Here is a 9,077-nt window from a genome sequence, read left to right on the forward strand (position 1 = left end):
GGGGCGGCTGACTGAGATCGAGGGCGCAAAGCAAAATTTCTAGATGGTTCGGGGGGGGGGGGGGGGGTATGCTCCCCTGTAAAATTTTGAAAACTAGATGTCCTGAAATGCAATTTCCTGCATTCTACAAGTAAAATTCATCTCTGCCTTAGGATTTACTATCAATAATATTTGTTCATTCAGCCACCCCTGCTCCGCTGTGCCTGGGCCAGCCTTTCTGCCCTGTTCGGCCTTGAATAAAGCATCTATGGGATTCGTTTTTGCAAATGAAGACCGCCAACTGGTTCTCGAGTATCGTCTGTCAATAACATAAGACATATTTTATTTTATACACTAGCTTTTGGACACTAATGGACTGGACTGAAAATAGATTACAGTAATATATTTTTCTCCAAGATTTATTGATTTAAGACAATAGCTGAAACAAATTACACTTATATTATTTTGAAGTGTGTGTTCTGCGCTTTGAGGTCAGTTGATGGATTAGCTACAGAACACGTTCTTAAATATACATTACCCTCGGAAACGTACCAACGTGGCTTTAAGAGTTCTGTCTGAATTAGGGCGTAAAAATTAAGGATTCGGTTGAGATCTGTTCAAGGACATGTCGAAGATTATATTACAAGAGATATTGATTAAGCGTGGATTCTCTATTTTTGAGGTAATTAAAACAACCGTATTTCATAAATAAAATAGCTGAATTACAATATATGGAAAGGAATATTTCGTTAACAACACCTCAGCACATTTTAAACAACGGATAATTGGTATCTAACATATGCATATTAAGGGACCGTTCAAAATACGTAACGCAAAATCATTTACATAACCCGTCCACATATGCATATGTAACTGATGAACAGCCCCTACTTGCAGTGAGCGATAAAGTTAAAAGTTTTGTTTAACAACACCACTAGAGCACATTGATTAATCATCGGCTATTGGATGTCAAACATTTGGTAATTCTGACACATAGTCACCCGCTATATTTTTCCTACTGCAGCAAGGGATCTTTTATATGCACGTTTCCACTAACAGGAAAGCACATATCACGGTCTTTGACTAGTTGTGATGCACTGGTTGGAAGTTGGTAGTTAGGCTATCGGTCTACAGGCTGGTAGGTAATGGGTTCGGATCCCAGTCGAGGCATGGGATTTTTAATCCAGATACCGATTCCAAACCCTGAGTGAGTGCTCCGCAAGACTCAATGGGTAGGTGTAAACCACTTGCACCGACCAGTGATCCATACAAAGGCCATGGTTTGTGCTATCCTGCCTGTGGGAAGCGCAAATAAAAGATCCCTTGCTGCTAATCGGAAAGAGTAGCCCATGTAGTGGCGACAGCGGGTTTGCTCTCAAAATCTGTGTGGTCCTTAACCATATGTCTAACGCCATATAACCGTAAATAAAATGTGTTGAGTGCGTCGTTAAATAAAACATTTCTTTCTTTCAACTATGTATGTATACTCCTCAAAAAAAGTAGGAGAACTTTAATAAGAATTTACAATTGTCAAAATTGTAAGGTATATTAGCTGTGGGGAATGATTATATGATAATAGTGAATTAATTGGGCAAACATTACAACCGGTAGTTCAGTATTACAGTAGGTTTTGTGACCACCAAAGATCTTGAAGGACGATTGTGGTCAGAAGTGAAATTTGAAAGTTGACGTTTTTTATCAGTAAATCGCAAATTCAAACAATAAAAATGACTAAAAACAAAACAATAACAACTGTATGATCAACAGAATGAAAAAGATTGACAGAAATAATGTTCGACCTTCCTGGAAATTGTCAAAATCGAGAAAGACACCCTACGCACGTGTACGGGGCAACTGCGTGATGCATGTGCAAACTATGGAATGTGTTTCGGTGTGTTGATAAACAGACTTGAACGTTCTTTACTATGATGTCTGTCGTCAAAACGTATGTTTTAATATTTCAGGTTCCCCTACTTTTTTGAAGAGTATATAGCAAAATAAAACGCAATTAAAGGCGCATGATCACAGTAGCAAGTACTGTACATTTCTATGTGCAAATCCACAGCCTTCAACGTCTAGGCCCTCACTTATTTGTTAGGAGTCAGCACGGAAACTAATTTATATATGTAAATATTGGCCGATTTTTGATAAAAAATAATTATCGATTTATATCAATTTGTGGATGGCCAATTCAATGAAATAATTTTCAAAATCTAAGATGGCCATCATATTGCTCATCATTCAAAATGGCCACCAAAATGATAAAATGTTCTAATGGGTTCACCAAGTATAACTCCTCTTAATGGTTTTTTTTATTTTTGTATACATGTATATTTTTTACCTTCACGTTTGTTTCTTGTAAATTTAGTAAGGGGTAAACATGTTAAATAGGGCATACGCTACTACAAGCAGTTGTTTAAAGCACTCCTAAGATCAACTTTAGACAGATTTCTGTTTGGATCAGACTTCACATGCGATGCCCCTCGTCCACCTCCTAATAAATACAAACCGGTCTTGTCACCTTGTCACCACACTCTGAGGGCGGAACGTAGCCCAGTGGTAAAGCACGAGTCTGATGCGCGGTCGGTCTAGGATCGATCCCCGTCGGTGGGCCTATTGGGCTATTTCTCGTTATAACCAGTGCACCACGACTGGTACTATCCTGTCTGTGGGATGGTACATATAAAAGGTCTCTTGCTAATAAAGGACACATGCAGCAGGTTTCCTCTCTAAGACTACATGTCAAAATTACCAAATGTTTGATATGCAATAGCCGGTGATTTAATAAATCAATGTGATTAATTAATTTAATTAATCAAGGTGTCCATAAACAAAACAAACTTTAACTTTAACTGATAGTTTTAACAATATGGAAAGTGAGAATATTTCTCCAGAAATTGCTTTTTAAAGTCTAAACAATGAACAGGCACCAGATACACTTGATAAAGTAGTAAACAATCAAGCACTAAATCCACACCGCCACACCTTGGATGTATGGCCATATGGATGCACTCATCACTAAAATCCACACCGCCACACCCTGGATGTATGGCCATATGGATGCACTCATCACTAAAATCCACACCGCCACACCCTGGATGTATGGCCATATGGATGCACTCATCACTAAAATCCACACCGCCACACCCTGAATGTATGGCCATATGGATGCACTCATCACTAAAATCCACACCGCCACACCCTGGATGTATGGCCATATGGATGCACTCATCACTAAAATCCACACCGCCATACCCTGGATGTATGGCCATATGGATGCACTCATCACTAAAATCCACACCGCCACACCCTGGATGTATGGCCATATGGATGCACTCATCACTAAAATCCACACCGCCACACCTTGGATGTATGGCCATATGGATGCACTCATCACTGAAATGTGGATCTACTAAATGTCCACTTGAAACATACAAGAAATGGGGAAGGATTCTTTGAAACAGTTTACAACTTTCTATTATGGTATTTTGGTTTTAACTGCCAGAACTATTGTCAAAACATTCGTTACTTTTATGTAGAGATGAGAACATTCATATTCAAAAGCTCCGACTCTCTGTGGGGCGAGACGTAGCCCAGTGGTAAAGCGATCGGTTGATGCGCGGTCGGTTTGGGATCGATCCCCGTCGGTGGGCCCATTGGGCTATTTCTCGCTCCAGCCAGTGCACCACGACTGGTACATCAAAGGCCGTGGTATGTGCTATCCAGTCTATGGGATGGTGCATATAAAAGATCCCTTGCTGCCAATCGAAAAGAGTAGCCCATGAAGTGGCGACAGTGGGTTTCCTCTCTCAATATCTGTGTGGTCTTTAACCATATGTCTGACGCCATATAACCGTAAATAAAATGTGTTGAGTGTGTCGTTAAATAGAAGATTTCCTTCCTGACTCTCTGCTGTTTATTAGTAACTCTTGAATGAAAACTTCCAATGGTTCTCTGAGTGGTGATAAACGTGTATTAAAATACCAATGGATCAGATCATGGAAGTATTCATCCACAGATTCTCGAAGACGACAGGTGATCTGTTGAGTTTGTGCTAGTGAACGAGGGATGCACATAAACACTTATTTGGCCGCACTCAACAGTCCGCGAAATGCAGAAAAACAACGAGTTACCAGAATATTGAACTTAGTGCGAGTCCTAACAATCATATGGGACTATTTCAGCTACCAATCTGATTAAAATTAGCTCTACTGGGTCTACCAGTAGATCTAACAGCATTACGTAGACTCCCATGTCCAGGTGACATTTCATCTATAAATAACAATTTAAATATCGACCAATTACACCACGCCTTTTATAGCGTTATTCTGGAGCATACAAATTCTAAAAATATCGGGCGAGACTATTTATGCAATAGGCGAACTTGTTGGTCTATTTCAACACTGAAAACAAAGGGGGGAAAGTGCAGTAATAAATTCTAGATTGTATACTAGTATAAACCGATTTTATGGCTATACCATCACGGTTTTTTGTTTCGTCTTGAAACGAATTTTATATAAAATGTTATATTGCAATTAGTTTCCGGCATACTTCGTAATTCATCCGAAATCATTTCGTATACCCTCCGCATAATCCCGAATGTTTTCAAATTCTTTTCAAATCACTGGCATGATTTTGCAAGTAAGGTTTTCATTGGTCGAATGAAAGGTCATCTGGACATGAGTTCCAACGGGCTGCTGTTAGATCCATAGGTAATAGTGGAGCTAATTTTAATTAGATTGGTTTGCTACAGGTATTGCTGATTTTGATGAGAAAAAACTGGATGTTCATTGTATAATATGGAATAGCTGATCACATGGTGGGGACGGGGACATGCCCCCCCCCCCCCCCCCCTCTACACACACACACTTTTGTAGTGGGGGACCAATGTTCAAATGCTCCCCACCACCACCCCCCCCCCCCCCCCCCCCCCCCCCCCGAACACACACATACACACGCAAATACACCTTTTACGATGGAAAACAACCCCCGAAAACAGGTTTATTTATTAAAGCCAAAACGTCATTGCGTTCTGTTAATAGCTAATATTACTGTTAACATTTCTATAGCCATGCTCGTACCAAGTTACAAACAACATGGTCTATAGACTATACCTCTAGACGCTTTGTTTTATTATTTCTGTGTTGACAAGAACACAATAAACAAAACGCCTTGTTCACATTATTATTCTCTGTGATTAGAAACCACTCGCATGTTACACGTGTGGTTTGGGATTCAGTTTACGAATCTATCCTCACGCTGAATGCACGCAGTTATAATGTCAGAAGATTTATTTAATTTTAATTGACAGACTTGTTAAGCTGTTGTCATGGATATGCGCAACTTCTTGCTCCTGTCTCTGCAAGTCTGTCAAAAAACGGTCACTGACGGCGCCAGCGATTATTTATCAACGGTAGGTCTACCGCATTCGCCGGTAACAACTGAAAAGCTGGATAACAAGACCGGTGAATTCAGGTATGTAATATGTATTGACATGGGCGTTAATTGGCGGGGGATATCGGGATATACCCCCCCCCCCCCCAACAATTTTTCAATTGGTGTCCTAAATAGGTCTATGGCTATGCCTTGTAGTTAAATATTAAAATCACACCCCACACTCCATAATTTAACGTCTTTGAAATAGTTTGTGACAAGACTGAACAAAGTCAAACAGTAATGTTGAAATAAAGTGTTTCATAAGCGCATGTGTTCGCCATTTTCCGAGTTGCTATACAGACCGACATTATAATTCTTTAATAATGTTTAAAACTGGAAATTAAACTGTAATGTTCATATTATGTTATGTAGCCGATGTGTCACATGGTGGAGTACGGGAGGATATCCCCCCCCCCCCCCCCCCCCCCCCCACACACACACTTTGGCAAGCTATACATTGTGTTTATTATGTTCTTACATGCTTTTTAACCACTGTAATCTATACAAATGATACATATGCTTTACTTGAAAACCGATATTGAGCACGTGTATTAAAAATACTGGTTAGTCGTTACAAATGAAATATCGTTTGCGTCACAATTATAATAGTATCTAATGCTACATGTACATTTAAGTTGGAAATGAATATTTGTATACATAAATCTGTTCAAGTTATAAAAATTAGTTCACAATGTAACTATTTTAGTATACATAACACATTATCACGCAGTAATGTACTGTATTGTATCTCATACATGCTATCAGAAAGAAAGAAATGTTTTATTTAACGATGCACTCAACACGTTTTATTTACGGTTATATGGCGTCAGACATATGGTTAAGGACCACACAGATTTTGAGAGGAAACCCGCTGTCGCCACATAGGCTACTCTTTTACGACAGGCAGCAAGGGATCTTTTATTTGCTCTTCCCACAGGCAGGATAGCACAAACCATGGCCTTTGTTGAACCAGTTATGGATCACTGGTCGGTGCAAGTGGTTTACGTTGTTTTTGTCAGCGAAATGAAGTTTTCTACTGGGATGTATGCGGCCATTGGAACTGATTGAACGCTGGAACGCTTCTCGTTTCGACAGCCTGCACCACCAGGTTGGATTCTTTTTTAGCGACATTCCTTGCCTTCACATCATTTCTCCGTCTGACTGTCGGACTTGTTTTTTCCGTGACTCGTATGACGGCCATTCTGCAGAACGCCACGGTTGTTCGCGTTTAGTCTCTACATGTCCGAGCCTGTCCTAGCAGCACTGGAAGATTGACCGCCCCACTCTAAGAAGAAATAGGAAGCGGGGTCGGCCCCTACTACTCTTTTTCTAGACTTTACCTTGCTTTATAGTGATACCATCTCGTATCCTCCGGAGTCGGGCCCGTCCGCACCACTATACCAAGCCATGACGACTGGACTATACCCTAGTCTGATACTCTCTCTCGTTCAGACGGATCCGGCTTCTCAAGATCTGCATTTCAGCACAGCACTACACCTTCAACGTCTATCGACTGTCAATCTAGGGGTTTTCTTGACGGGATGCAACCCATCTCGTCCCTTTAAGCTGTGCAACCAAACGGCCTTAACGAGGCCACTCGCGTGGACATATCGATCGGACTTTAAACTTTTAGATCTGCGTTCAAAATTTTATGTCGAAATTACTTTCTTTTTTTTAAATCTTATTTAATTTTGGACTGTCCTTCTAAAATCCTATATAAATTCGGCCGATTAGTCTCTTTTATTTATTTTTGGCTTGTACCTTTTGGACTAATATTAATATTAACTTCCTTCTCAAAATGCTCATCCCGAGTCAGGCCTCCGATCTTATCGGAGGTCGGACTTCGAAACCCTAATATGGGCACGTTAATAGTTCAAGTGGTTTACACCTACCAATTGAGCCGAGTAGGTTTCAATTCTATTTTTACCAGCCTGTAGATTTTCGAGGGCATTGTAACCTTTTTTTTTATTTTTTTATTTGGGGAAGCTATTGGAAACTTCTTGAAAGGCACACGACATTAGGGGGTCTGGGGGTATGCTTCAATTTCAAGGCTATTTCAACGACGCAAAATTCTGCCCATTTCCCCATGTATAATACCAGTAACTGGCTGGAAGATACCAAATTTAAATACAGGGTGTATACGTAACAAGAATTTCAAATTTATCCATGTTAGAAAAGAATTTCTATACCATGAGAAAGAAAGAAAGAAATGTTTTATTTAAAGACGTACTCAACACATTTTATTTACGGTTATATGGCGTCAGACATATGGTTAAGGACCACACAGATAATGAGAGAGGAAACCCGCCGTCGCCAGGGATCTTTTATATGCACCATCCCACAGACAGGACAGTACATACCACAGCCTTTGATATACCAGTCATAGTGTATTGGCTGGAACGAGAAATAGCCCAATGGGCCCACCGACGGGGATCGATCCCAGACCGACGGAGCATAAAGCGAGCGCTTTACCACTGAGCTAGGTTCCGCCCCTACTATACCATGAGTGGCACCACCCCTACTATACCATGAGTGGCACCACCCTGTGAGTATGACATGTATGTGAAGGGCAATTATTCAGTCAACAAATAATCCAAAAATACATATACGTTTTTCGGGCTTTTTCAAAACATTCACGTAAATTGATGAAAGAGAAACGACCCCCAACCTCCCCCAAACTCTCCCTCACCCAACCCAACCCCGTTAACCTAGTTTCGGTATTCACGGTCACGAAGATTAATCGCGTTCTCACGATTTCCGGTGTGCGCGATAGAAAAGGAATTAACCATTTCAGTATATAGAATCGTCAATGACGTTTTCCTGACAACCAATTCTGTTTTCTATTTCACGAGACGACAACGTTTTAATTTGATCTGCATTCTTATCTCTTTCGGATCAAGCCGTAACTTGGTGATTTTCAGTGACCGTCTGAGGTTCTGTTCATAGGCGTACGGGCTCCCATTTTTGAAGTGGGGGGAGACAGACTGGCTTTTGCCCGAATTAAACGAAAATGCCCGAATCTGGATAACAACATTTAGTCATATGAGCATTACTACTAAACACCTATATGTTGCAAACGAATCACTACGCATTTTTACATGGAGTACAACCAATTTTGAGGGTAGAATGATAGAAACACATGGTAAAAAGGTTTCTGGTTTAGCACATTTCGCTCGAATATCTGTATAATGTTTTTCATGAATTTGAGGTTTTGCTCCAGCACGGGGTGGGTGGGTGGAGGTGGGGGGGCAATCCCCCCTTCCCCCTGTCTTGTACGCTTATGGTTTGGTGGAGCGCAGGTCGATACTCTTCGGTGAAGCCACTGGGTTACACTTCGGTTCATAATTACACAACCGTTCTATGAAAGTTTGTTTGTTTAATTTGTTTAACGACACCACTAGAGCACATTGATTTATTAATCATCGGCTATTGGATGTCAAACATCTGGTAATTTTGACATTTAGTCTTAGAGAGGAAATCCGCTAAAAAAAATTCCTTTAGTAGTAAGGGATCTTTTATATACACCATCTCACATACAGGATAGCACATACCACAGCTTTTGATATAACTAATGTGGTGCACTGGCTAACTACTTGTCAGAATTACCAACTGTTTGACATCCAATATCCGATGATTAATTAATCAATTTGTTCTAGTGATGT

The sequence above is a fragment of the Gigantopelta aegis genome, chromosome 15, assembly GCF_016097555.1.
Source record: "Gigantopelta aegis isolate Gae_Host chromosome 15, Gae_host_genome, whole genome shotgun sequence".
NCBI classification, from domain to species: domain Eukaryota; kingdom Metazoa; phylum Mollusca; class Gastropoda; order Neomphalida; family Peltospiridae; genus Gigantopelta; species Gigantopelta aegis.